The sequence below is a fragment of the Pan troglodytes genome, chromosome 2, assembly GCF_028858775.2.
Source record: "Pan troglodytes isolate AG18354 chromosome 2, NHGRI_mPanTro3-v2.0_pri, whole genome shotgun sequence".
NCBI classification, from domain to species: domain Eukaryota; kingdom Metazoa; phylum Chordata; class Mammalia; order Primates; family Hominidae; genus Pan; species Pan troglodytes.
This window is the reverse complement of record NC_086015.1, coordinates 15,156,975-15,184,435: the sequence shown is the minus strand read 5'-3', so window position 1 is coordinate 15,184,435 and position 27,461 is coordinate 15,156,975. Positions and strand designations below refer to the sequence as shown.

At 46.9% G+C, this 27,461-nt stretch overlaps 1 protein-coding gene and 1 long non-coding RNA gene across 5 annotated transcripts in view; one reads left to right on the top strand and one right to left on the bottom strand.

Annotated features, from left to right (window-relative positions):
• Positions 1 to 27,191, bottom strand: part of HRH1 (histamine receptor H1) — a 125,838-nt gene extending 98,647 nt beyond the window's left edge. Inside the window, exon 1 of one of the 4 annotated variants that reach the window (XM_016940006.3) lies at positions 27,029 to 27,191. The gene's annotated coding sequence lies outside the window, so the exon portion shown is untranslated. The other 3 variants (XM_016940001.3, XM_016940003.3, XM_016940002.3) reach the window with 3 other exon arrangements.
• On the top strand, positions 13,002 to 19,589 carry LOC104005457 (uncharacterized). The gene is made up of 4 exons (XR_678804.3): positions 13,002 to 13,098; positions 14,982 to 15,091; positions 17,143 to 17,338; positions 18,198 to 19,589. It is a non-coding gene; the product is annotated as an uncharacterized LOC104005457 (long non-coding RNA).
• Positions 27,192 to 27,461: the final 270 nt, after the last annotated feature.

Here is a 27,461-nt window from a genome sequence, read left to right as displayed (position 1 = left end):
TGGGGGATAAGGATTTAAATGAAAGAAGCAACACTGTCCCTCAATCCATCCCTTCGTTCTTCACGCCCACCCCATCACATCTCCTTTCCCTTCTTTACACAGAACACTCCTTTGGCCCCTACCCACCTTGAGCATCTTAATTACTTCCTGTTAACCTCCCTGTCGCTCTCTAAGGCATGGCCAGCCCGGGCCGTGTGCTCTCTCTGGAGCATCCCTTTCTACCTCTATGCCTTGGCTCAGGCCATCCCCTATACCTGGCTGTTCTCCCTCCATGTCTTTACCCATCGATCCCTTATGTTTCAAAGTCCTGCTCACTCATTCATTCATTCATTCATTCAACAAGTATCTCCAGAGAGTGCACTATGTTCCTTGCACGTCGATGGGTACCAGGGATATGGAGGGAAATCAGTTACAGCCTATGTCCTCAAGCTGCTCACAGCCACGGGGGGACCGATGGTGACAATAAGGACATGTATGGAAGATGTGAGTCTGGGGGTGTTGTAAGGCCAGAGAAGGATCCTAATCCAGCCTTAGGGGTGGGGGGTATTCAGGGAAGACTTCCTGGAAGAGAATACCTCTGAGTCCTGAAGAATGAGGTGAAAAGAGAGAGAGGTGTATATAAATACATGAGAACACATATAATCATAGGCATCGATGTGACCTATGATTATATGTGTTCACATGTACTTATACGCTAATGTAATAACTAGTGTTTATTGGATGCTACTAGGAGCAGCACTGGACTAGCACATTTGACATATTAACCTTATAGGGGTGAGGCCTCACAACCTTATAGGGGAGAGGACTATTATCATTCCCATTTCACAGATGAGGAAGCTGAGGCACAGAGAAATTCAGAACTTGCTCCTGGCCATACAGTGACTAAGTGGTAGAGCTCGGGTTCAAACGCATTGCAGCCTCCAAGCCCATGTTTTGACCACTGTGCCCTGCCTTCTGAGGCTGGCCAGGTCATTCTGCCACTTGCTCTTGTCCAATGCATTTATCAGGGACATCTTTCCAGATGGTAAAATTCAGGTTTCCTTCTATTTAATGGCTGCAGAGGATGTCACTGGATTTTAAGCAGGAAAGTGAAATGGTCAGATATGTCCCTCGGAAAGGGACCTCTGGGGATAGGAGGGGGCTGCCTGGAGGTAAAGAAGTCTGTGTTGGGTGTGCAGAAGGAGGAGGAGGCCTACGTTGAGGCTGGGATGGGGTGATGCACAGTGGGGAGGAGCTCGGGAAACACGCGGTGCAGCGGGATGCAGCAGTGACCACCTCTAAGGTGATCAGAAGGGCAAGAAGGCAGTGGGGGAGGCTGTCTCAGGATCTCCTTCCCAACTAGACCTCTTCCAGGTCTGCACATTTTAATTCCCCCTAAGCATGCTCCAGCTAGCACTTCCAATTCACAGCAAGTGAGCAGCAGCTTCAGCTCCACTAAGATGTGCAGATGTGGTGGTGCCTGTGGAATTCTTAATTCTTTGAATAATCTTTGCCTAGGAGGGTCACGTCTATTTTACAAAAAACCAAACCAAACCAAACCAAACCAAACCAAACCCAAGAATAACCACAAATTACCCAAGACACTGCTTTAACCCTGCCTCCTAGTAACAGCTCATTCAGCCTCACCACACATAGCCACCTGTCCAGTCCTAAGCATGGACTCCACACCAGTCTCAATCTGTCTGTTTCTCTCCTTGGCCACTGCCAGTCCAAGGGGCTGTCCTCTCCCATCTGGATGACAGCAATAGCCTTGTTACTGGTCTCCCCAGTTACACTCTAGCATAAGTTACTCCATGTCTCTAGCCTCAGTTGTCTCATCTATAAAATGGGCACATGAATGTGCATCTCGTAGAGCTGTTGAGGACTGGGTGACATCACAAATGGAAAGCCCTGGAGTGCTTTCTCAACAGACAGTAGTTCTTTTCATCAGTCATCAGGACAGGAAGGTCAGAAAGGTCAGGGACTATTTCTCCCATACCCTGCTGGTCCAGATAATAGCAGGTGCTAGGGACCTCTGGATCACCCCAATCCCCTTACCTGCACTCCCCCACCAAGGAGAGGAAAATGCTTCTTGCCCATTCATCATATATCCTGCCACTCGATGGGAGCATCATCACCTTATAACCCAGGGCTCTCCCCAGCTCCTCAATGGCTCCTGCCCTGGTTCCTTGCATGGTGACCGTATCTATGAGTGAATCTGAGAGATGAAATAGGTAAGTAAGTATAACTCAGTCCCTTCTTTTGGGAGCCAGCGTGCCTGCGGGGAGCATGCGTCCTTTCCACTCTCTCCAGGAAGGACAGGGAGGGGCCACCTCCTGCAGAGCCCAGCACTGCCTGTATCTGAGTGGGCAACTCAGCCCATCCTGGCCTTCAGCATTTGCGAGCCCACACGCTCCACTGTCACTCTGATTAGTAATAACCATGACATTTTGTTCTCCAGCTGCCTTGTCTTGCCTTTTGTCTTCATTCTCGATTGGTACAGAGCTCAGGCTGGGCAGAGGAGTGCTATTTATCGGCCCTTCCCACCGCCCCCTACAGGAGAGACCAGTGGGAGAAAACTCCATCTTGAGTTCCTGGCTTGTTAATGGAGGTTTTCAAGGCTTGGTGAAACCCGCTGCTGTGAGAATCAATCAATAAACAACTGAAAAATATTTATTGAGCTCCTGATACAACAGGGAAAATAACTTATCCTTGCCCAGTGTTTCTTACCACTTTCAAGATGCCTGGAAAGCCGTTCCATTCAAAGGTTTGTGAGCACCATGAAGTGCCAGGCGCTCTGTTATGAATGCAGACCCTACCAGAGGCCCATGTTAGGCTCATCAGGGTGGCCCCGCCACTCAAGTAGTCAGACACCAAGGACAGAGGAAAGAAAACCAGGCTTCCCATATGAGCCTGGGATCAACAATCACGTCCACAGACTCTCCAGACCACAGGTGTGGGCTGGTGGTGGAATTGTGCCTCACCGGGGCCAAGGGCAAGGGGCAGCAGGATGTACTTATTTAATGATGATTAGTGATTCTCTCCAGGAACAAAGAAAAGCTAGCAAGTAAATAAAAGGAACACTCTTGAAAGAGCAAACCAAGTGAAAATTGCCTGGAAAAGTTTGAAAGAAATGAAAAAAGAAGGGAAAGCAGATGCCTTTGTTAGCTATTAAAATACAACCTATACAAACAATCATCAAACCAGCATGGCACAGATCTCCGGTCCTCCTCCTGTGCTCTGTGCCCCTGAACCACATCAAAGGCTCTCTTGCTGTCCACCCACTTCTGATTGGGTTTGGCCACAGGCAGGGCAGGAGGAGAATGACATTTAGTGTTTATTCCCTTCTCTTGGGTTTGGCCACAGGCAGGGCAGGAGGAGAATGACATTGAGTGTTTATTCCCTTCTCTTGCTCCTCCAAACTTGAAGGCAGAAACAACTCTCCTCTTCCCATTGATACTCTAGGGTACTGCACTATCCCATGTTAGCTCACCAGACCAAAAGGTCTATACAAGGTAACAGGCTCTTTATCAAAACCTTTCTCAATCACCCAGTTGGGATGTGCCCTCTGTTTTTTGCCATGGCCCTGTCTGATAGTTATTAGAATTGGCAGATGGTTCAACAGATCAGAACAGACAGTTCAGAAAGAGATCTACTGTCAATGACTGGGTTTCCAGGTTACGTGCCCTGAGGCCCAAGATACAGAACTGTGCAAATGGTGTTCCCTGGAGTTGAGTGTGATTTGGTGGCTCTGCCTCCAAAGATATATTGCAATTTAGTGCTGCTGCAGGTGACGTAGGAAAGAAAGGTGGGGAAGAAAGGAAGAAAGATTTAATAAACAGGAAGGGGAACAGGATGAGGACCATTGGTTAAGTATGTGAGAAGGAAAATTAATTTAGACTTTTATCTTTCTTCAAAACCCAAATAGGTTACAGAGCGATAATTTAGTCTAAAATATGAAACCATTAAACTAACGACAGTGAGAAACCTTGTTTTCCTATCTGAATAATTGGAATAACAGTAACTACCTCATAGCATTGTTAAGGGAGTTAAGAGAGATAATTCAAGTTAGGACAGTGCCTGGCACTTTATTAAAAAGAGGACTGAGGCAAGATTCCAGCCGAGAAAATTGCTCAAATCTAGTTATCCTGGGGGTAGGGAAAAGGTGAATTGGCAGAAAGGGGCATGGCCCTTAGGTCATAATATGGAGATTCCACAAAAACTGATAACATGACAGAGAAGGAGAGCCTGGCCTAAAAACTGGCACAGGAATGGTCAATGGAATCTGACTGTCCCTCAATCTGTGGCCACCAGGAAATAACAATATACAGGTATACTGTCTGAAGCAGCTGCAATTGTAGAAGCAGATGGAGACTTCAGCAGATATTAAGGTTTCACCCTAGGCTGAGTCCCCTTCATCTGGATGTCTGGTTAGAAGAACTCTCATCCAGAGTCCAAGGCTGGGCTCTCCCCATGGTACTCAGGACAGACAGGTTCGCAGTCTCTGTTTACTTCCACCAGAGGCAGGCTGAGCCTCTGATTGGTAGCAAGTTCCTCCTTCAAAACTGGCTTTCCTCCCTACCCTCCACGTTAGCATCCATCCACTGGGGGCCTCACTGGTGAGTTGCATTGAACACTCAAGGAAGAACAACGCCCATCTTGTGCAATCTCTTCCAGAGAACAGAAAAGTGGGACTCTTGCCCACATCATTTTGTGAGGCCAGCATAACCTTGATACCAAAGCCTGAAAAGTAAGCATGAGAAACGAAATCACTGGTGAACAGCACTCATGAACTCATGATTTTAAAATCCTAAACAAAAGGGTTTGTAAATATAAGCTGGAAATAAAGATGCTACAGGATGACTCAAATTGGGTTTATTCCAGAAATGCAGAAGTCGATGTCATGCATCATGTTAACGGATTGAAAAAGAAAAATCATGTGACCATCTGGGCAGATGCAGAACAAGCATCTGTTAAAACTCTATTTCCATTTATAACTAAAAAGAAAAGAAACACTCAGCAAACTGGGAATAGAAAGGAACTTCTTTAATCTGATAGAGAGTATCTACCAAAAACCTAGAGTAAACATGATACCTCATTATCAAATGTGGACAGCTCTCCCATAAGAGCTGTAAAAGGCTAGATGTCCACCGTCTTTTTGTTTTGTTTTTTTGAGACAGAGTCTCACTCTGTCACCCAGGCTGGAGTGCAGTGGTGCAATCTCGGCTCACTGCAACCTCTGCCTCCCAGGTTCAAGCAATTCTCCTGCCTCAGCCCCCCAAGTAGCTGGGACTACAGGCATGCACCACCATGCCTGGCTAATTTTTGTAGTTTTAGTGGAGATGAGGTTTTGCCATGTTGGCCAGGCTGGTCTCAAACTCCCGACCTCAGGTGATCCACCCACCTCGGCCTCCCAAAGTGCTGGGATTACAGGTGTGAGTCACCGTGCCTGGCCATTCTTCAATTCATTATTGTACTAAGGTCTTAGAAGGGTAGTAAGGCAAGAATAAAAAGGAAAGAATACAAGGATTAGAGAGGAAGAAACAAAACTGTTATTTGTACCTCTTACAATTGTATACGGTGTTTTCAAAAGAATCTACAAATACATTTTTTTGAATTAGTAAGACAGTTTAACAAGATTTCTGGATACAAAATCAATATGCAAAAGCCAAGCATATTTCTCCAACAAGTAACCAACAGAACACGAATTTTTCTATCAAAAATGTATAATAGCATACAAATTATCAAATAATAGAAATATATATAACAAAAGATATAAAAAAACACAAAATGAAAATTAGGAAGCCATGTCACGAGATATTAAAGATGTTAAAAATATCCTAAATAAGTAGAGAGATACCATGTTCATGGAAGACTAAACACTACACCTTCCACTCTCTAGAGGGCAATGGAAAGCTCAGTGTAATAGCTGCTATTTAGAAATCAGAGCAACCTGGATTTATATTCCAATTTCTGCTGCTTCTAAACTCTGTAACTTATTTCACCAACCCCTCTGAACCTGTTTCTTCTCTTATAAAACATGGATAATAATTTCTGCCTACTTGTTAGAAGTCAATGGATAAGAAAGCACTTTGCAGAGTGCTGTATAAATACAGGAGATTCTTACAACTAGTATTTTTGTCCCTTGTTGGTCCAAGGGTGGGAAAAAAGTTAAATGTCCCAGACTAAGCCAACTTGCTTGCTTATGCCCATCTATTTATCATCAAGGGCATTGCTGAATGTTTATTCTGTTCATAACATTTCTTCATTCAGACCTCACAGCAACCTGTAAGGTGGGTGCTATATTAGCCTCATTTTACAGATAAGAAAGCTGAGGCCCAATTAAGCAATTTGTCATTCACATATTCATCCATTCCATAGACATTCATGAATACCTTCTACGTGCTAGGAGCTGTGAATGTCTTGGTGAATAAAACAAATGTGCTGCCTGCTCTATTAGAGCTGATATTATGGTTGGAAAGACAGCCAGAAATCACACCTCAACGAATACACTGGCAGAACTAAGATTCAAACTCAGGTCTGTTGGACATTGGAGTCTGTGCTTTTAAGTACTCCCTGGGGGCAGCTTCCTCAACCTCTTCTGCTCATTCCTCTGTTGGGATGTGATAGTTTCTAACATGCATTCTGCTGGCAACAGCAAGTTTCAATGGCCCTTGCCATCCAAGCTGTTGCATAAATTGAGAGCTGTCAGCTTCGATCCTGGCCCATGTGATCCCCCTGCATTATCACTGGAGAATTACAGCAGTGAGGATGAATGCATAAAAGAGGCAAGGCATCCTGGCCCCCCCTCCGACAGCATCAGCAGCATTGCTCCCGAAGAGTATGCGTCTTAGTCCTCTACAACCATTAATGGCAGAAGTGAGTCACTTATAAAGGAGATATGGGAGCTTTATTATAATTACATCCCGAGATTCAGAAATGCTCAGCGTCACTGTGAAAGGGAGGGCAGCAGGTGACTGGGGCTTGAATGATCCTCTGCCAGGTACATCTTTCAGATAAAACATCTTGGATCAGGAGCAATTATAGCTAATTCCCAGCCTGAATGCTAATGAGAATTACTTACAATTGTATGTAATTCTTTGCAATTTATACCATCTGCTTTTTTCCTTCTTTTCTCCACATTTCCATCCTGACATTCATCCTGAGAAACAGATACTGGCAAATAGAACGAATGGCCATTTTGCAGATAAGGAAGCCGATGCCCAAGGTCTCTCGGTTCTAAGGGCAAGAGCTGGGGTTCCAACCCTAAGCTTTCTGTCCCTCCAGAAAACATCTGATTGAAAACTGTCCCAAATCCATGCTCGTCAGAACAAAGCCAGAGCACAAAGTTCAAGCTGCATTGTGTAGCAGCAATATCATCCACACTAGTGACACTCGTGGCAATGGCCAGCGTTTGCTGAGTGTCTAGCAGAGTATCAGAAGTTTATACAGGTCCACACTGAGACTTCAAGTCTCAGACTATTTAAAGCTTGAGACTGCAGTAAGACTTTGGGGCACACACTATATCTAACCAGACCTACTCTCACTTTACAGATGAGAAAACAAGAAGCCTGCAGAGGCTGGGCAATTTGCAGGTGGCAGAGAAAGGATACAGAGCTGGGATTGTTTGACCTTAATAGCAACAACAATAACAATGGACTCTTAACACTTTTAGGTATTACATGGCACCACTGAAGTGCTTTATGCACATGAACACACCTAATTCTCTTACCAACCCAGTGAAGAAGGTGTCAGGAATACCCCCATTCTAAAAATGGGGAAACCAAGGAACGGAGACGTGTAGCAACTTGACCAAGGCCACAAAACTCATAAGCAACAGTGCTGAGATGTGAACCCCAACAGGTGAGCTCCAGAATCCCACACTTTTGATGTCTTTGCTATGTGTTTTCTCTGCTAAGGAAAAGCCAGGCACTCCTTCATTGTGAAGAGGAAAGTGCCAACACAGAATTCTGAGAGAGTCGAAGAGGAGGAGGCTCATGTATAAGTCCCTCCTCCCTTGGACACTCAGCTGAGGGTCAGGAAGGACCACTCCCAGCCCAGCATTGGCCAAACCACTCTGGGGTGCAGGGTCTCTTGGCAGGCTGCTCCGGCCTCCACCCAGCCCTGAAATCATGGACAGGCAGCACCTGTCCATCTCCTGCCTCCACGGGATTCTCTGTCACATTTGAAAATGAAAACAATGCCAGGCATCCCCTGCCCTTCTCCGTAGATTCTCCCCACACCAGGAGAAATGCCTGAATCACACTCGGGGATTTACATGGGGTTGTCCGGGATTCCTGTGAGCAGTGGACCTGCTGCCTGGCTTTCCTCTATTCATCCTTTGCTGCTGCCAGACACAAGCAAAGAAGGAGCTAAGGTCCCATCTGCCACCTCAGTTTCATTCATAATCTAGAGGGAGTCAGGCAACATGGGTGTTCAAACCCCAATTCTGTCATGGACCAGCTGGGCAATCTCAAGCAAATTACTTAACCTCTCTGAGCCTCAGTAGACTATCTGTTCAATAATAGTACTTACCTTCCAAGAATGCTGTGATGGGATAATGCATAATGATGCTCTCATGTGTCCACCCTCCCTCTCTCCCAGTCTCTGCTGGTTTCTGGCTGCCTCCAAGACTCTTCCTATAAGACCCTCAATTCCCCTCTCCTTCATGCTCCAGGGACACACTCCGTCTGTGCTCCTGTCACAGGTTTCTTGGCCCCGCAATCATAAAATGAGTTATTCAGGCACCTTCCAGTCTGAAAACCTTGTTCACCAGGACTCCCAGCCTGCCTCGTCTTGTCTGCTCCAGGCTGAGGCGGGAGCCCTCTGCCGGAGGACAGCCACTCTGCCTGGAACATCTCTGCACTATCAGCTGCCAGGCAAGCGGACACCTCAGAGGGATCAGGGAATTAGGAGGGAAGAGGTGGGATCAGGGAATTAGGAGGGAAGAGGTGGGATCAGGGAATTAGGAGGGAAGAGGTGGGATCTTCATGGAGGACTGGGGGCTGGGGGTGGGGTAACAGAGCAGGAGACGTGACTTCCTTGAGGAGCTGCTGTACTCCAGCTCCTGCTCCTGGCTTCCTGGGCTCCTTCGAGAAAAACTGAGAGCAACTTCTAGAATCTGATCTCTGAAAGAGCAGCCCCGATGCTTTTCTGTCACCAGAATCCACTCCCTGGCCATAATATCCACTCATTTTCCCAAAGCATCCTCCTCTCTCGGTACAACGAGGAGGAGGTGATCCGCCTCTTGCTCCACACCCCCAGCTGCAGCCGAACTGCAGGGGAAGGGCGGGTGGTGGTCCGGACAGTTCCCACCCCCGACTCCAGGTGACGCTGAGCCTGGGGCTTACCTCAGTGTATTCAAGTGATTTGGATCAGGATGACTCCGAGCAAAACCCTGACTCTCTCCCCTTAACCAGCTGATGCTCCTGGGCACAACTTTCCCTCCCCGAGCCTCAGTTTCCTCCTCTGTAAAATGAGTATAACAATATTGCAACAGATAATGGATGCCCAAAGCCTGGCACAGTGAACGCACTCAACCAATGGGCTGGCAGTACGGTTAGCAGCAAACTCAGACCCTGGGGAGGCTCAAAGAAAACGAGGCTCCCCCTCTGCTCGCCCGAGCTCAAAGACGGACGCTCAGGGCGCGCACCTTGCCGAAGCCCGGGGAAGCTAAAGGTGTCTGCGCGTCGAGTTCTGGGGCCACAATGTGGAGAGGGGAGCGGTGCCACCGAGCGAGCCGCCCTCCGCCACCTTCCCCAGGCCACCCGCGTCGCGAGGGTACCCAAGCGCGCTCATCTCAAGCCGGCGGCTCCGGGGTTCCCGGCCGCCCTGCGGGGATGCCCGGAACCCAGCCTGGCCAGCGCGCAGCCTCGCCCCGCCGCTGCGGCCCCGCTCCCGCCCAAGCCCGCGCCCCGCTGCGACTCACCGGCGCCGGCTCCGGGGAAAGTTTGGTGGCGCGTTGGCCGCGGCGGCCAGGCTGCTGGGTGTGCCGCGGGGGCGGCGGCGGGGGCGCCGGGGAGCGCTCGGGGAGGCGGGGCGCCGGAGGAGGAGCCGCTCCGAGGGGCCCACCCGCGAGCAGCGGGGAAGGCGGGGACCCGGGCCCCGCGGGCCTGCAGCGCCCCCGCACCCGGTTCCATGCGCCCAGGGCCGCCCCCGCGGAGAGAGGGGGCGCGAGGGGCGCGCCTCTCGCTCGGACACCCTCTCCCAGCTCGCGCCCCAGGTTTGGAGCTGCTCCCGCTGGGTACCCGGGCTCGGGCTCTGCGAGGCGGACTGCTCCTTGGGTTTGGAAGGAGGGGTGGCAGAAGGGTCAGAACCTTGGTGAGACAACTCCACCCCCACCCACGCACCTGCGGGCACACAAAACGACAGACAGAGATAAATCAAGACAAAGAGGCACAGATGGAAATAGAGATGAAACGATGTTTGGCAGAGTCAATCACAGATAGATTGAAAAAGACAAATAGTGATACCTGCGCCCCTCATTCCTGCTAGGGGCGCCAAAATCGAAAAAGGCAAAGTCAGACAGAGGTGGAACAAGATTGACAGTAGGAACCCTACCCCTAGAGGTTTCGGGGAACTAAAGAGACCCCAGGATCTACAACCTCACACCTCTCTTCTGTTTCTCCCTAGCCCGTCCTGATGAATGAGCCCACATTTCAAAATAGGATGTGTTTTAATTAGCAACCTGTGCCACCCCGAGCAGCAAGGGGAGGAGTGGGGTGGGGGTGAGGCCCCTCTGCAGGTCCCCGGGAACCTCTGTCCCTGGCTCTGGGAGCTTGAGGATTCTTCCTGGCTGCCTTCATTTCCAGAGCTGGGAGAGAGAGGTCGAGGTTTTTCTGCCTTCTCAGCGCCGGGAAAACTCCATTTGAACCTTTGAACAGTTATGGTTTCAGATTTTACCCCAGCACTTTCGAAGGGACCACCTAAGCTCACAGGGAGAGGAGGGTGTTTGAGGAGGTGGGACATGGTGGGTTGGGGTGTGGGGGTGGGGGTCAGAGGGGCATTTTAGCCTCCTCCCAGTAGCAGCAGTCCCACCAGCCCTGGTTGTGGACCACACAGAGCTGGGTCTGAGGCTCAGCTTCACAAGCTGTGTATGGTAGGTCCATGGTCCTTTTTCTTGGCCTCAGGGCCCATGTCGGTAACACAAGGGTTCATAAAGACAGGGGCCATTGTGCCAGATGCTCTTCTAAGTGCTACAGATGCTTACTCATTTAATCCTCACAACAATAATAGGTCCTAGTAGGTAGGAACTATTATTATCCCTATTTTACAGGTGAGAAAATGAAGTCACAGAGAGATTGAGTAACTTGCACAAGGTCACATGTAGGAGAACTGAGCATCCACCCTACTCAGCCTGGCCCCAAGGTCCAAGGTGCTGTTATAACTTCATCTCCGTGGGGCTGTTGGAAAGTTTCATGATGCCATTTCTATAAAGGGCTTAGTGCTCCATAAATGGTAGCTCAGAGATCACTGATCCCATCTGCAAGGTGGGGATTAAAGGACTTTGTGATGCCCAGTGATATGAGACTTTGGCCTTGAGATAATGGCAGGCCATGTCACTGTCCTGGGCATTATGGATTCGAGAAGTCAGGGATGTCCCATTTGTTTTTCTGGCCAGCCCTCTGCACATTAGCACAACCCGACAGCCAAGACACCCTGGATCCACGAAAGCCCTCTCCCACTCCCTGGTGATTCTCCAGGGCCTCCATATTTTACACTTTACCAGACTAATGCACCCTTTGGAACCGAGTTAGCACTCAGGATAGCAACTGTTATAAATTCTAAAGGAAATACATTTCCTCTCTCTATAGCTGTGGGGCTTAAGGGAGGTAAGGGGGGGATGGAGGTGGGAGGGGGGATGGGGGCAGGGCAGGTGGGGGAAGCCTGGGAAATGGCTGCGTCCACACTTTCATCCCTCCTCTCTCCATTCTGCATTTCAGCAAAGGCTTGGTTATTTGGAATTCCTCCCCAAAGTTTCACTTCCTGGGCTAGTTTTAGGCCTGCTAAACCCATGGTGATCAGCACTTTTAGAAAAATCAGCATCTTAGAAACAACATGTTAGACATGATTTCAAGCCCCTGGTAAGCAGGGTGTGGGTTGTTTTGCTGTGGCATTTGGAACTGACAGATCAGGAGGTACCCCAGGCTGTATGAGGGGTTGGGAAGCAGAAGGGCACAATCAACTTACTAACAACATACAGGCTGCAGCAGAAAAGTAACAGCCCCATGCTTACTGCATACTGTGTGTCAGGCTTGATTTAAGAGCTTTACATAAATAATGCACCGATTCCTCACAATCCCATGAGGTAGGTACTGTTGTCATCCCGTTTTGCAAATGAGAAAACAAAGAGATGAAGGAGTTTGTTCAGAGTACACAGCTAGTAAGTCTTCCCAAGATCAGACAGGTGGGAAGCAGCTGAGCCAGATCTGGAGCCTGGAGCAGTCTGGACCCACAGCCCCACTCCTACTTCTGTGCTTTGTGGAAGAAGCAGAAAAAAGGGACAACCTCAATGCCTGAGTAGAGACTGAAGGCAATGAGAAGAAATAAGTAGATTAAAAATACCTGCTCTGCCACTTACTAGCTCTGTGTTTACTTTGCTTCTCTGAGCCTCAGTTTCCTCATCTGTATGTAAAATAAGAATAGTAATGCCTATGTCACACCCAGAATTTTAGTGATGGGCTGGGCATGGTGGCTCGCCCCTGTAATCCCCAGGTAGGATTGGGGAGGCCAAGGTGGGAGGATCACTTGAGCTCAGGAGTTTGAGACTAGCCTGGGAAACACGGGGAGGAGACCTTGTCTCTACAAAAAATAAATAAATTAGCTGGGCATGGCGGTGTGTGCCTGTAGTCCCAGCTACTCAGGAGGCTCAGGAGGGAGGATTGCTTGAGCCCAGGGGATCAAGGCTGCAGTGAGCTATGATTGAACACTTCATTTCAGCCTGGACCACAGACCAAGACCCTGTACCCACCCCCCCCCCCCCAAAAAAGGAATTTTCATGATGTTTCTTTTGATTGCAGGTAACTTAAACCCAATTATAAATGGCTTTGGCTATAAAGTGTTCTTGAATGAAAACGTTTAGGAAGTAGGCCTGGATTCAGATGCTTCGGAGGCTCAAAGGTAATTGTCATAAATCTGTCTCCCTCTGTCTTGACTCTGTTTTCTTTTCTGTCAGCTTTATTTTATACATATGTGCCACTTTTAGTAGCAGGCTGGCTCTTTCTGTAGGGAGGTGGAAATGGCTAAACAACCTCAAGGCAAAGAGATCACGTCTTTCCAAATATTTCCAGCAAAAATCCCAGGGTTGACTCCAATTGGCTTGGCCTGGATCACATGCCCAGTCCTGAAACCGTTACAGTTGTTTTGGTTGGCTAAGCCTGAGTCACATGCCTGTATCTGAAGTCAAGGGGTAGAGTCAGCCCACTGTAGGCCACTGGAACTAGGAGTGGGTGAGAGATGGTTCCTTAAAAGAAAATCGAGGTGCTATTAGCAGGATAACGGGTCCTGGAGAGGCAAGAACACAGATGTCCTCTCCCTCACAGTGCTGTTGTCAGGATTAGATAAGCTCATGCAGGCAAAGTGCTCAGCATGGTGCTTGGCTCTGGTAGATGCTCGGTAACCAAATCCCCTTCCTTCTTCCCTCCTCTAGGAAACAGAAATCGTGGCTAACCAAATCCAGCCCAACTGCTTCCTTGTTCACATGGGGAAATGAGGAAGGCCCGGGGAGAGGAAGTTACTTGCCCAAGTTGTTCAGTTAATTAGCCACAGAACCCATGTCCCCCAACTCTGAAACAAGTTCCAGTTAAAGTCTTCACTGATAACTTTAAATCCTCCACTAACCAAGGGAGTCATCTTTGCATTTGCACAGAGGAGATGGGAAAATCACAAAGCCCTTAAGGTCCAGAGGAAATGAGTGTCACTACGTTGGGCTCCCAGGCTGTGCAACAAGCTGTGGACGGAGATGTCCGGGCAGGGAGCCCGGTCCAGCTCCCCACCCATCGCATCATGGAGTCAGCCGTCTCCTCTGGGGACCGCACCCTCTGGGTGCTGAGAAATCCAAATGGCTCTTTCTCATGCAGCCGCCCCAAGTGGGCAGGATGGCCCTTCTCTTGATTTGTTTCCTGCTTACTTTGTGAGAGTCAAAGTGCATCCTTCAGGACCAAAGTGGCCAAGGGGCCAGCATGTTATTTAGAGTGATCAAAATGGACCATTTTCAACTTGGCCCTAATTCAGCTCCAGAGCTGTGGTTTCCACTTGCTTTTACTTATCTGTATTTTCTAACATTTCTTTAGCAAATTTGTATTACTTTGGCAATTAGAAAAAATGACCAGTAATTTTTATAAAAGGATTTGTGTTTGATTTCCTTTCAGAAAGGCACTTTCATTTATTAAAAGATCACAATGAGAAGTGAAATTAAGTTGATCTTTCTCTCTGGCAAGGATGTGTGGGGAGGAATGGGGAGGTGAATGCTGGGAGCAGAAGCCACAGCTGCAGAGCACTGCAGTGAATGAAGGCTAGATCAGGAGACTGGACCAGGAGGCTGGACCAATTGGCTCTGTGGTCCTAGGCAAGTCACTCAGTGTCTCTGGGTTTCTATTGCTAGATGTTTGGTTTCATTATTTCTGGAGTTCTTTCCAGGAATTCTCTGTATGGATACAGTCTTTGAGCTTTAGTGAACGTTCATATACGCTGTAGGAGAACATGTAATGGCTCAGAAATGTGTTCAGCATAAATTCTGTTTGTCTTTGCGGTCCTGTGAGACTGCTGAAAGTTCTGCTCAGCTTCTCTGCTTCTTAGCATTTGGTTTCTTCTCAGCTTCTCAGTCTCTCCGTTTAGCTCTTTATGAATTGGCAAATTCATGGAAAAGAGCACATAGAATGTCAGGCCCCTGCTCCATGCATTTCTCTTCACCCTGAGATCTTGATCCCTCAAGTTCTGGCTTCCTGGATAGCTCTTTCGTGCCTTCTAACAGATTTTTATTTTCTTTGAACAATTCTACCCAGGTTTTCTAATTGTTTATGAAGAAGATTGATCTTCACAAGCTAGTTTTTTCATAGGCAAAAGCAAAAGTCTCTTCCTGTGTTATTAAGTGAAAATGGCTGATTATAAAAAGGTATGTACAGTGGGCTTCTATTTATATGCAAAGCATGTATATGTGTTTATGCAGAAGAAATAGAGAAAGAGCAAAAGCTATACACAGTGGCTATCTCTGGCTGGTTTTTAAAAATATATATCTATAGATTGCAAATTTTATATAATAGATACTAAGAATACCCAAACTGGGTTGACCTTTGTGGCCATTTATACCTGTGTTACAAATGGGGAAACTGAGGTCAAGAACATTTAAATTTATTTCAGTTGAACAATTTGCGGAGGGCTGCTGTGGGCAGAGAACCGTGCTATTGACCACAGAGCATGCAAAGCAACATAACACCTAGTCACTCTATCTCAAGTGTCTACAACTTGTGCTAGCCTTTGGGATATGAGGATGAAGAGGACAAGCATCTGCCCTCAAGATATTCCAGTTGAGGAGAAAGAGATTCAAATAAGCTACCTCAGCTATGATATGAGATCAGTGCTAAAATAATGATGTGACAAGACTGTGATCCCATTCCAGCTGGTGTAGCAAAAAAAAAAAAAAAAAAAAGACTGTGGTTTGTCTCTTAATAACTATTCTCTCAATATCCAACTAAAATATTATATTTCCCAGCCTCCCTTGTAGCAAGGTGCAGCCACGTGACCAAATTCTGGCCAAGGAGATCTGAGGGGAAGTGTTGTGATGATTTCTGGGAAATCTCTTTAAACGGAACAAGGAAACTCTTCTTTCTTTTTTTCTGCTGCTTGGAACGTAGATGTAATGCCTGGAGCTTCGGTAGCCATTTTGAGTCACATTCGTGTCACCTTGGAAAGGAACCATGTACTGGGATGATGGAGCAGCAATATGAAATAACCTCAGTCGCTGACACCATGGAGCTGCTATATTAGCCCTGGGTTGTCTATTTCCATACTTTTTTTTTACATGATAAAGACACTTCTATCTTGCATATGTTACTGGTGTTTTGGATATTCTCTTACATGCAGATAAACCTGATCCTAACTTACATGAATCCTAAAAATAAAATGCTATGGGAACAGTGGTGAAGGTAGGGAGGAGTGAATATCTCCCACTCTTGGGCATTGAGGAAGTCAGAGGTGATGTGAAGGTTGTGAAGAGTTAATCAATGAGATGGGCAGGATTGAGAAGGAAGAGTTTCTTTTCTTTTCTTTTCTTTTCTTTTTTTTTTTTTTTGACAGAGTCTCACTCTGTTGCTAGGCCGGAGTGCAGTGGCACAATCTCAGCTCACTGCAACCTCCGCCTCCTGGGTTCAAGCGTTTCTCCTGCCTCAGCCTCTTGAGTAGCTGGGACTACAGGTGTGCACCACCATGCCCAGCTAATTTTTGTATTTTTAGTAGAGACAGAATTTCACCATGTTGGCCAGGATGGTCTTGATCACTTGACTTCGTGATCCACCCACCTTGGCCTCTCAAAGTGCTGGGATTACAGGCGTGAGCCACCACACCCAGCCAGAAGAGAGTTTCAAACAGAGTGGACCAGGCAGGGAGTGTGGAAACAGGGCTGGAATGAGGAACATGGGCATTAGAATCAAACAGCCTGGGCCTAAAGTCCATCATGATATTTAGAAAGTCACTTCACCACTCTACACATCAGTTTCTCCATCTGTAAAATGGGGATAATAATAGTATCAGCTTCATCTGGGTGTAGTGAGGGTCTTATGAGTTAATACATGTAAAGTGCCTAGAACAATGATATTGAGAGAACGGTTATTAAGAGGCAAACCATAGTCTTTTTTTTTCTACACCTACTGGAATGGGATCACAGTCTTGTCACATCGTTGTTTTAGTATTGACCTCATATCATAGCTGAGGTAGCTTATTTGGATATCTTTCTCCTCAACTGGAATATCTTGAGGGCAGATCCTTGCCCTCTTCATGGCATATCGTGGGTGCTTAGTAAATGAGTAAATACTGACTGTCATGTGCTTATCTATAAAGTGGGATGTTCATAGTCCTATCTCATAGAGCAGCCAATGTGTATTAAAAAGTACAGGACTCTAGATGTAGTGGGTGCTCAACCATGTGGTTCTTTCTCTCCCTTTCTTTAAGGGGCTTACAAACAATATTTAACAAATCTTCATCAAGTCCCTACTCTGTGGCAGGCCCTGGGTCAGGAGGTTGCCGATTCCAGGAAGAATCAGACCTTATCCCTGCCCTTGAGTCTCAAGAAGAGAAAAGGAAAACAAATAAGCATAGTACAGTGTGAAAAGTGGGACTGTGGTCCAATTTCAGTCTGCAAACTCAGGTGAGTGAGAACGGTAACTTTCCTGGTAAGTGAACTCAGTCTCTGCTAAGATCTTCCATCACACGCGAGGAAACCTTAACCTTTGGCAAGTCAAGTTTTTCCTACTTCTTTGGGGTTTATCATCACTTATCCACACTGACATTTGTTGAGACATCTTCATTCCTATCTGAGGAGGGGCCACCCATCCACACAGGTCACTGCTGAGTTGTCCCTTGTTCTTAAGTCTCATTCCCTCTCTTAGCTTCTTCCAGAGCCCCTTTCAAGTGCACAGAAACTTTTGCTCAGCTGCCATGGCTGCCAGGACACAGAGAATTCTGGTAGACATATGAGGTTCTTCTGCCCACCCCCAAACACCCATTCATTTCTCCTCTAGAGTGTCTGCCTAGGAAGTGCTGAGGTGCTTTCTACATTTAATTTTTTCAAACTCCTTTGGGAATTCTGGTGTCTGTCTCCAAGCTCAGGACCATGCCTAGAGAAGGAGCAGGTTCAAGTGCCTCCTACCTCAGGGACCTGCACCCTACCCCCATCCCTTGTGGCTGCTCCAGCTGTCTCCCTCATTCTTGCCTGGAAACACTTCTTTAGTTTCAGTGGGGCAGAGCCTTGCTCCTAAATCCCTTGCATTTCCCCATAGGGACCATCTCATCAATGCACAAGATCCTTTTCTTGTTGCCCCTGAGATGCTAGACTTTTGAAACTCAAAAGCCTGGAAAAGACTCTGGTTTTTCTTTTCCTACAAAGCCAGAAAAGGACAGTAGCCTCAAGACAATAGCCTAAAATAGGGGGAGGTAAGTCTCCTGGGTAACAGAAATCATCAAGAATGAAAATTAACCCCAATGACCTCCTTCCATGTCTCCTCCAGAATGGATGAAATATGAAAGACTGACAACATTAAGTGTAGGACAGGATGTGGAGCCACTGGGACTCATACGTGACTGATGGGAATGCAAAATGATACCGATCCCTTGGAAAACTCCTTGGCAACTTTAATAAACATAAATCTACCCTATGATCCAGAAATTCCACTCTGAGTCACGTCTCCAAGAGCAATGAAAATATATACCCACAAAAGACTGTACATAAATCAGAACAGCATTGTTGATAATAGCCCAAACTGGAAACAACCTAAATATTCACCAATAGAAGCCTGAATAAATTCATACTGTGGGATACTCTACAGCAGTGAGGTAGATGAACTATTACTGCCTACAACAACATGAAAGAAAGTAAAAATCACTACTTTGATAATTATAAACACAAAAAAGTAAACATATCATTCTATTCATATGAAGAGTTATCTAAATAATTAGTAAAATTGATCTATGATTTTAGAAGTGGTTACCTCTGGAGGAGAAGGAGGGGTACTGTTACTGACTGAGAAGGGAGTTCTGGAAAAATTCTATACTTTGATCTTTGGGATGGTTACACAGATGTATAGACAGGCAAAAATTCATTGAACTTTACATTTAATATTTGTACATTTTACCATATGCAAATTGTCCCTCAATTTAAAAAATCTCATTTTCCTTAAAAAAACACAGAGGCAAACATTTCAAAAACAATATCTCACCTTAGATGAGATATAGAGGCAAGCAGGCAGCCCTACTATGAGAGCCTGGAAAAGGCATTAGACACACTGTGTGTGGGGTGCAGTAGGGACAGAGAGACACTCAAGGAGGGTTTCTTGTGGGAGGTGACAGCTAAACATTGAAGGACCTGTACTGAAAGTCAAGCAAAGAGAAGGCTAAGGGCATTCCAGGCTCAAGGAACAGCATGCAAGGGCACTCATAGCATCCCAAGAGAAGTTGACTGAGAGAAGGAGGGTGTGGGGAAGGGACAAACGACGAAGCCACAGATGTCAATGGGAGTCAGATCTGACAGCCTCACAAGCCAAAGGGAGGCCCAAGGGAGGCCCCACAGAGTTGTGATTGGAGTTGGACTTTAAGGAGGCCACTCTGGAGGAAGGGAGGAAGGCAGTTTAGAGGTGGTTGCAGTAATCCACAGATGGGGCATGTGGCCTGAACTAGCGCAGCGGCCATGGGGATTGGGGCTGGGAGAAGAGCTTCCAGAGATACTTGGAGGAAGACTTTGGTAACCAGCAGTATAGCGGGACAGGAGAGGAAATCGTTAAGGAAACTCATGGGTTCTTGCCTTTCATGGCAAGGTGGAGCTATTTACTGAGAAAAAGATAGGAAGAGCTACATTTATTTATTTATTTATTATATATTTTTTGGGATGGACTCTCACTCTGTCACCCAGGCTGGAGTGCAGTGGCGTGATCTCGGCTCACTGCAACCTCTGCCTCCTGGGTTCAAGCAATTCAGGAAGAGCTACATTTATAAGTGTTGTCGTGGTTGGCCAGATGTTGTTTTTCTCTGTTTGGCTCCTGCTTCTGCTTTTGCTTTAGTCAGAACTGTGTTTGTCCCAGGAAGACCTGCTCCTCCCTGTTCTCAGGCTATGTAGCCAAAGTGGTGATGACCCCATCTCTGGGCTGTAGGACATGTGATAATGGCTTCTGGTTCCAGCTTGAAGTTGCTGCAAAAGACACGATTTTATTCTTTGCCATGGCTGAGTAGTATTCCATGATGTGTATGTATGTGTGTGGCATGTGTGTGTGTGTGTATATATATGTCTATATGTGTATATAGACATATAGACATCTATATATGTCTATATACACATATAGACATATATATATACTCACACACACACATATACATATCACATTTTTAGACCAATTTTCCATTGATGGACACTTAGTTTGATTCTATGATTTTGTTGTTGTGAATAGTGCTGCAATAAACATATGCGTGCAGGTGTCTTTTTGATACAACAATTTATTTTCCTCTGAGTAGATACTCAGTAGTGAGATTGCTGGATCAAAGGGTAGTTCTATTTTTAGTTCTTTGAGAAATCTCCGTACTGGTTTCCATAGAGGTTGTACTGATTTACATTCCCACCAACACTGTGTAAGTGGTCCCCTTTTTCTGCATCCCCACCATCATCTGTTGGTTTTTGACTTTTTAGCAATAGCCATTCTGACTGGTGTAAGATGACATCTCATTATAGTTTCAATTTGCATTTCTCTGATGATTAGTGATGTTAAGCATTTTTTTATATGTTTTTTGGCCACTTGTATATCTTTTGAAAAATGTCTTTTCATGGAGGACATGCATTTTGGGATGGAGCTTGAAGATACCTACAAAAGATCTGGCTTGAAGGGGGAGGATGTGTTTCAGGAGGAGAGAACAGCACGAGCAAACCCTTGGAGGCAGGAAAGAAAAGGAAACACTCAGGGGATGGTGGGTAGTCAGGTTGGCCTGACCACACTGGAGAATGTGGGGGAGATGAGCCTACCAGGCAGACTCATCTGCAGGGGTCAGACCAGGGGTCACCATTCATCTACTCCTCTACAAGGGAGACTGGAGGGGTTAGACCAGGCAGGCCTGGAATGCCAGGGTGAGTTTGGATTAACCCAACCAATGAACCTGCGGACTAGAATAGGCATCTGGAAGTTCCAGGGATGTTTGGGAAAACTTCGTGGGGAATTTAAGGAATCGCTTCCAGGGTCAGAGCTCCATGTTGTTTTTCCCATCAGCTTGCTCAGGAGTTGGATAGATGGTGAGCTCAGGGACTGGTGAACTGTCCCAGTAATACAGGGTGGTAATGTCCCTCCCTTCTCCTGCCCCAAGTCATACAAGCCTTCTCAGGCTGGGACATCTGGAGGTCTTGACCAAAAAGAACCAAGACCCTTGCCTTCTGCAGCCCACTCTCCACACAGCAGGTTGAGGGCTCTGTGGACACACATCAGATCACTCTTACTGAAAACACTCCAGAGGCTTCTCACCCCACTTAGAAGCAACTTAGAAGCACCCCACTTAGAAACACCTCACTTAGAAGCAACTCCACACACCTCCCTTTGGCCTACAAGGCTTCACATCATCTGACCCCTGCGTCCCCTCTGTCCTCACCTCCTTTCACTGTTCCCTGGGCCCACTGTCCTCCAGCTCTTTGCAGCCCTGCAAACACAGCAAGCTTTTGTCCTGTCTTGGGGCCTTTGCACTCGCTGTTCTCTATGCCTGGGACACTCATCCCTCAGATCTTGCCACGGACACCTCATCTTCATTCAATCTTTTTTTTTTTTCCAAAACAGAGTCTTGCTCTGTTGCCCAGGCTGGAGTGCAGTGGCGTGATCTTGGCACACTGCAACCTCCACCTACCTGGTACAAGCAATTCTCCTGCCTCAGCCTCCCAGGTAGCTGGGATTACAGGCACCTGCCACCATACCCAGCTAATTTTTTGTATTTTTGGTAGAGACAGGGTTTCACTGTGTTGGCCAAGCTGGTCTTGAACTCCTGACCTCGTGATCTGCCTGTCTTGGCCTCCCAAAATGCTGGAATTACAGGCATGAGCCACTGTGCCTGGCTTCATCATTCAGTCTTTGTTCACTTGTGGCTCGTTGGAGAAGACTTTCCTGGGTAAGGGTAGTGCTCCTGCTTATCACTTGGCCTTCTTAGTCCTCATTGCTATCTCTGATTGTCTTTTTTCTTTGTTTACTTATTTATTGTGTCTAAGCCTCCATTTGAATGTGAGTGACTCAAACACAGGGTTTCTGTCTTGTTCCTCACTGTACCCCCAGCACTTAGAGCAGTAACTGGCCCAGAGTAGGTCCTCAATAAATGGTAATTGAATGAACTATCTGCATAGGCAAGGTCCTTAGGCAATTCTGCAAATAAGGCAGCTGGGCCCAGAGAAGAGAAGGGACTTGTCAAAGGTGTCCTACAAATCAATGTCAGAGACAGACCTAGGCTCCAGGACTCCTGCCTCTAAGATCAGTTCATTTTCTGTAATTCTCTTCCACACTTTTCTGCCAAAGGGGCTGCCAGTCTTTGGTGATTTTCCCTCTGGTGCATATGCCAGGGTAGAAAGAGCAGTGAACTAGAAGCCAGGGAACTTGGGACCTGGTCTAGCTCTGCTACCCACATACCTTGTAGACCAAGGGGTCCTTGAGGGCAGAGGGCATTACCCATATCTAGTACAGTTGGTGCTCAGACAAGGCTTGTCGAAAGAGTAAGATTTTGTTTGCATGAAGATAGTGGGTGCCAACACAGGGCAGTGTTAAGAGCTGGGAACAGGAGCTAGGCAGACATGAATTCAAATCTTGGCTATGTCACTTTCTAGTTGCCCTACACGTGATCACACATGAAGAATGTACATAGCATCATCTAGGATAGCTTGTGTCCAGGATGGCCCTGACACTTTCTGGTATTCATGTTCTTGGGTAACCCACACTGAATTAGGGCTGATTTCCATGACCAATAGAATACTGCAGAAGTGACAGTATGTGACTTCTGAATCTAGATCATGAAAGATAGTGTGGCTTCCACTTTGGTCTCTTTTATCACCTACTGGGGGAAGCCAGCTGCCATGTTGTGAGGACACTCAAGAAGCTCTGTGGAGAGGCTCTTTTGAAGGAGAACCAATGCCTCCCACCAACAGCCAGCATCAACGTGGGACATGTGAGTGAACCAATTGGAAGTGGATCCTCCAGCCAAGTCAAGCCTTCAGATGACTGAAGCCCCAGCCTCATGAGAGATAGCAGGCTAAAACTGCCCAGCTAAGCTGCTCCTGAAATCCTGACCCCCCAAATTATAAAAGACAATAAATTATTATTGTTGTTTTAAGCCACTACATGTTGGGGTGATTCATTATGCAGCAACAGATAATAAATACATCACCCTTGTATTCATTACTGATGTTTATTGGGAGCATAGTGTGTGATTTTTCATTTAACCCTTCCAGTAATGCTGTGAGATAGGTAAGTTTATTATCCCCATTTTACAGACAAAGAAACTGAGGTTCAGAATGAGTGAAGTCTCTTCCCTGCAGAGTCCCTGACCTTAAGGATTTTATGGTCAGATCTGAGAGACAGAAGCTCAAAAACCTATGACTCTAGGCAAAATATGGCCCTGGGATCCCAGGATGGGGAGAGGAATTTTGGATTCTGGCTTCTACTTGGGCCTCATAGCTTGGGATGACAGAGGGTACACTCCAAAGGCAACAAACACCTTCCCTGCCCTTGAGCACCTGCTTAATCAAGGGGAGAAAGTTCAGATGCTTATGCATAATGTGTGGTATTTCTCTGCACAGAAACACACACAGGCCTGTACAGTAATAATGAAAAGCAACAACCCATCTTAAGGGCTTGGCACTTTGCACTTACAAAGCCTTACACATCCCTAATTCCATGGAATCACACCTGGCAGGTAAGCGTGGCCCTGTACACTTTACAGATGGGGACACTGAGGTCAGGGAAGTTGTGTGATTCTTGCAGAGCCAAGCAGCCTAGAAGTGGCAGAGTTCAGGTAAAACCCAGTAACTGGGTGTTTTACAAGTGCTAAGGGTATGACAGGAGGTAGGCAGGGCTCCTCTGAGGGAGGTTCCAGGAAGAGGTCACCCGGGAGCAGAGTTCTGAGAATGGGGAAGTGGCTTCGGGGAGAGGATGGTGCCTGGGAGGGTTTGAGAGGAAACAGAGTGAGTCCCTAGGGGCTCCCAGGGTGTACGAGGGCAAAGAGGTGAACATAGCTGGAGTGGAAAGAATGAGAAAGCCTGGGTGTGTGGAAGAGCCTTGGTGTGTTAGGTGGAATTGCAGCTGGAGGGTGTGTGCAGAATGAGAGGTCTTGGTATTGGGGCCAAAGTCAACTGCCATGCCTAAGGAGGGAGGAAGGCGCTTATTTTGCTTCTTGGGTGAAAATCATTCCTGTGATTTAGTTCTCCTTGGGGGAGGGGCGGGACTTCATCCAGCCTTAGCAAATGCATTCAATCTTCACTACTTCTCTCTGTCAGATGGGGTGGATAGAGGTCCAACTGTTGGCAGAAGCTTTTATGTCCCATCGCAGGGCAGCTAAGAACAGCTGCGCGGGTCGTTCACTGTACATGGGCACTAGGCCAAAAGGGACTGAAATCCGGACTGCCCTTTGTTTACTAAGCCATGTGCCTGCAAGGCTGCACCTGCCCAGAAGGAATGCTTCCTTTTTCTTTTCTTTAAAACAAATTTTTTTATGAGCTAAAATTCACATAACATAGAATCTACCATTTAAACCACTTTAAAGTATAAAGTTCAGTGCTTTTAGTATAGTCACAATGTTGTGCAACCATCACCACTATCAGTTTTCGGAACATTTCCATCATCCCAAAAAACAACTCCATAACTCCTAATTCCCCCCTCTTGGCGACCATGAATCTGAACTTTCATATGAATGGAGTTCTATAATTTGCTGTCTTCTGTGACTGTCTTCTTTCATTTGGCATTAAAACTTTTCAAGTTTTACTCATGTTGTGGTATGTGTCTGTACTTCATTCCTTTTTATGGCTCAATAATATCGCATTGTGTGAATATTCCACAATTTGTGTATCCCTTCATGAGTTGATGGACATATGGGTTATATCGACTGGCTGTTAAGAACAGGCGGGTCATGGTGGCTCACGCCTGAAATCCCAGCACTTTGGGAGGCTGAGGTGGGCGGATCACCTGAGGTCAGGAGTTCTAGATCAGCTTTGCCAACATGGTGAAACCTTGTCTCTACTAAATATATAAAAATTAGCTGGGCGTGGTGGCAGGCGCCTGTAATCCCAGCTACTCGGGAAGCTGAGGCAGGAGAATTGCTTGAACCTGGGAGGTGGAGGTCGCAGTGAGCTGAGATTGCACCACTGCACTCCAGCCTGGGTAGCAGAGCAAGATTCCACCTCAAAAAAAAAAAAAAAAAAAAAAAAAAAAAAAAAAAAAAAAAAAAGGCGGGCGGCTCGTGCCTGTAATCCCAGCATTCTGGGAAGCTGAGGCAGGTGGATCACCTGAAGTCAGGGGTTCGAAACCAGCCTGGCCAACATGGTGAAACCTCGTCTCTACTAAAAATACAAAATTAGCCGGGCATGGTGGCGCATGCCTGTAATCCCAGCTACTTGGGAGGCTGAGGCAGGAGAATCACTTGAACCTGGGAGGCAGAGGCTGCAGTGAGCTGAGATCGCACCATTGCACTCTAGCCTGGGCAACAAGAGCAAAATTCTGTCCTAAAAAAAAAAAAAAAAAGAATAATGCAGCTATGGCTAGGCACAGTGGCTCACATCTGGAATCCCAGCACTTTGGGAGGCTGAGGTGGGAGGATTGTTTGAGCCCAGGAGTTTGACACCAGCTTGGGCAACATGGCAAAACCCTGTCTCTATAAAAAATGAGAAATTTGGGCGGACATGGTGGTGTACACTTGTAGTCCCAGCTACTTGGGAGGCCGAGGTGGGAGGATTGCTTGAGCCTGGGAGATGGAGGCTGCAGTGAGCTGTGATCATGCCACTGCACTCAAAAAAAAAAAAAAAAAAAAAAAAAAAAAAAATTCAGCTATGAACATTCTTGTACAAGTTTTTGTGTGAACAGATGTTTTCCATTTTTCTGGGTATATACCAGGGGATGGTCTTGTTGGATCATATGGTAATCCCATGATTAACTTTTTGAGGAACTTGCCAAACTGTTTTCCAAAGTAACTGCACTGTGGTACATTCCATCTAGAAATGTTTGAGGGCTCCAATGTCTTCACATCCTTGCCAACATTTGTTATTGTCCATTTTCTTATAGCCCTCCTAGTGAGTGTGAAGTGGTACCTCATTGTGGCTGGCCATCTGTATATCTTTGGAGAAATGTCTGTTCAAGTCCTGTACCCATTTTTTGGTTGGGTTTTTTTTTCGTGTGTGTGTTGAGTTGTAAGAGTTCCTTGTTTAGGCTGGGCGCGGTGGCTCACGCCTGTAATCCCAGCACTTTGGGAGGCCGAGGCGGGCAGATCACAAGGTCAGGAGATCGAGACCATCCTGGCTAACACGGTGAAACCCCGTCTCTACTAAAAATACAAAAAAAAAAAAAAATAGCCAAACGTGGTGCAGGCGCCTGTAGTCCCAGCGACTTGGGAGACTGAGGCAGGAGAATGGTGTGAACCTGGGAGACGGAGCTTGCAGTGAGCAGAGATCACGACACTCCACTCCAGCCTGGACGACAGAGTGAGACTCCATCTCAAAAAAAAAAAAAAAGAGTTCCTTGTGTATTCTGGATTGTACACCTGTATCAGGTGTACTATATGAGTTGCAAATATTTTCTCCCATTCTCTGGGTACTGCCTTTTTCTAATTTACACTGGGGCTCCTTTTGGGCTGGTAGGGACCTTAGTTCCTCAGCCAGAGCACCAGATACTCTCCCGCCATAACAAAAGAAAGTGTATCAGTGGCCTCACTCCAGAGGACAACTTAGTACCTCAGTACCTTTACAGATGGCCTGCTATGTGCCAGGCGTGGAGGATGTGAATCTGAAGATAACAGGGTCCGTTCCGGTCGCTGTTCCCCATCCTCAAGAAGGACTCAATCAATAACTCAGACGCTCAAGCCAGAACACTGGGGGCTGACTGGACTCCTCCCCCATCACTCCACCATCCAATCAGCCATCACAGCCCATGATGACTCCTCCCACCTTGTGCCACCATCCAATCAGTCACCACAGCCCACAGTAACTCCTCCCTATCACTCCAGCATCCAATCAGCCACCTCAGTCCCTGGTGACTCGTCCCCCATCATTCCAGCATCTAATCAGCCCCCAGAGCCCGTCACCCCTCCATTCTCTTCCCCACGCCCCAGCGGAGTCTAGGCGGTAATTGCCTCTCACCTGGCTGGTTTCAGTAGCTTCCTGTCTCCAGACCTCAGGGCTTGCTTCTTGTAGTTCATTTCTCCATCAGTGCACGAGCAGAGTGATTTTTCTTAAATGAAAAATCCCATTGAGGGCTGCCTGGCTGACAACTTCTCTACGGCTACTATCAAAAGAAAATGCACACGGAAGCCAACAGCTCCGTGTCATCTGGCACCCACTGCTGTCTCCACTCCCCTCCTTGAAGTGACTCAGTCTGACTAAACTGTTGGTCAGTTTCCCAGCACATACCACCTCCAAGCCCTGCCGGCATGGTGTGCTTTGAAATGAGGCACGGTAAAGAAATGCGTCAGGGATTCCCAAAATAAGTCACGGTTTAGGCAGTAACTTGTCAGGCAGGAGCTGGGAGTTTGCTAGGGGCACGGTAAGGGTTCCGGTTAGGGGAAAGAGCCTC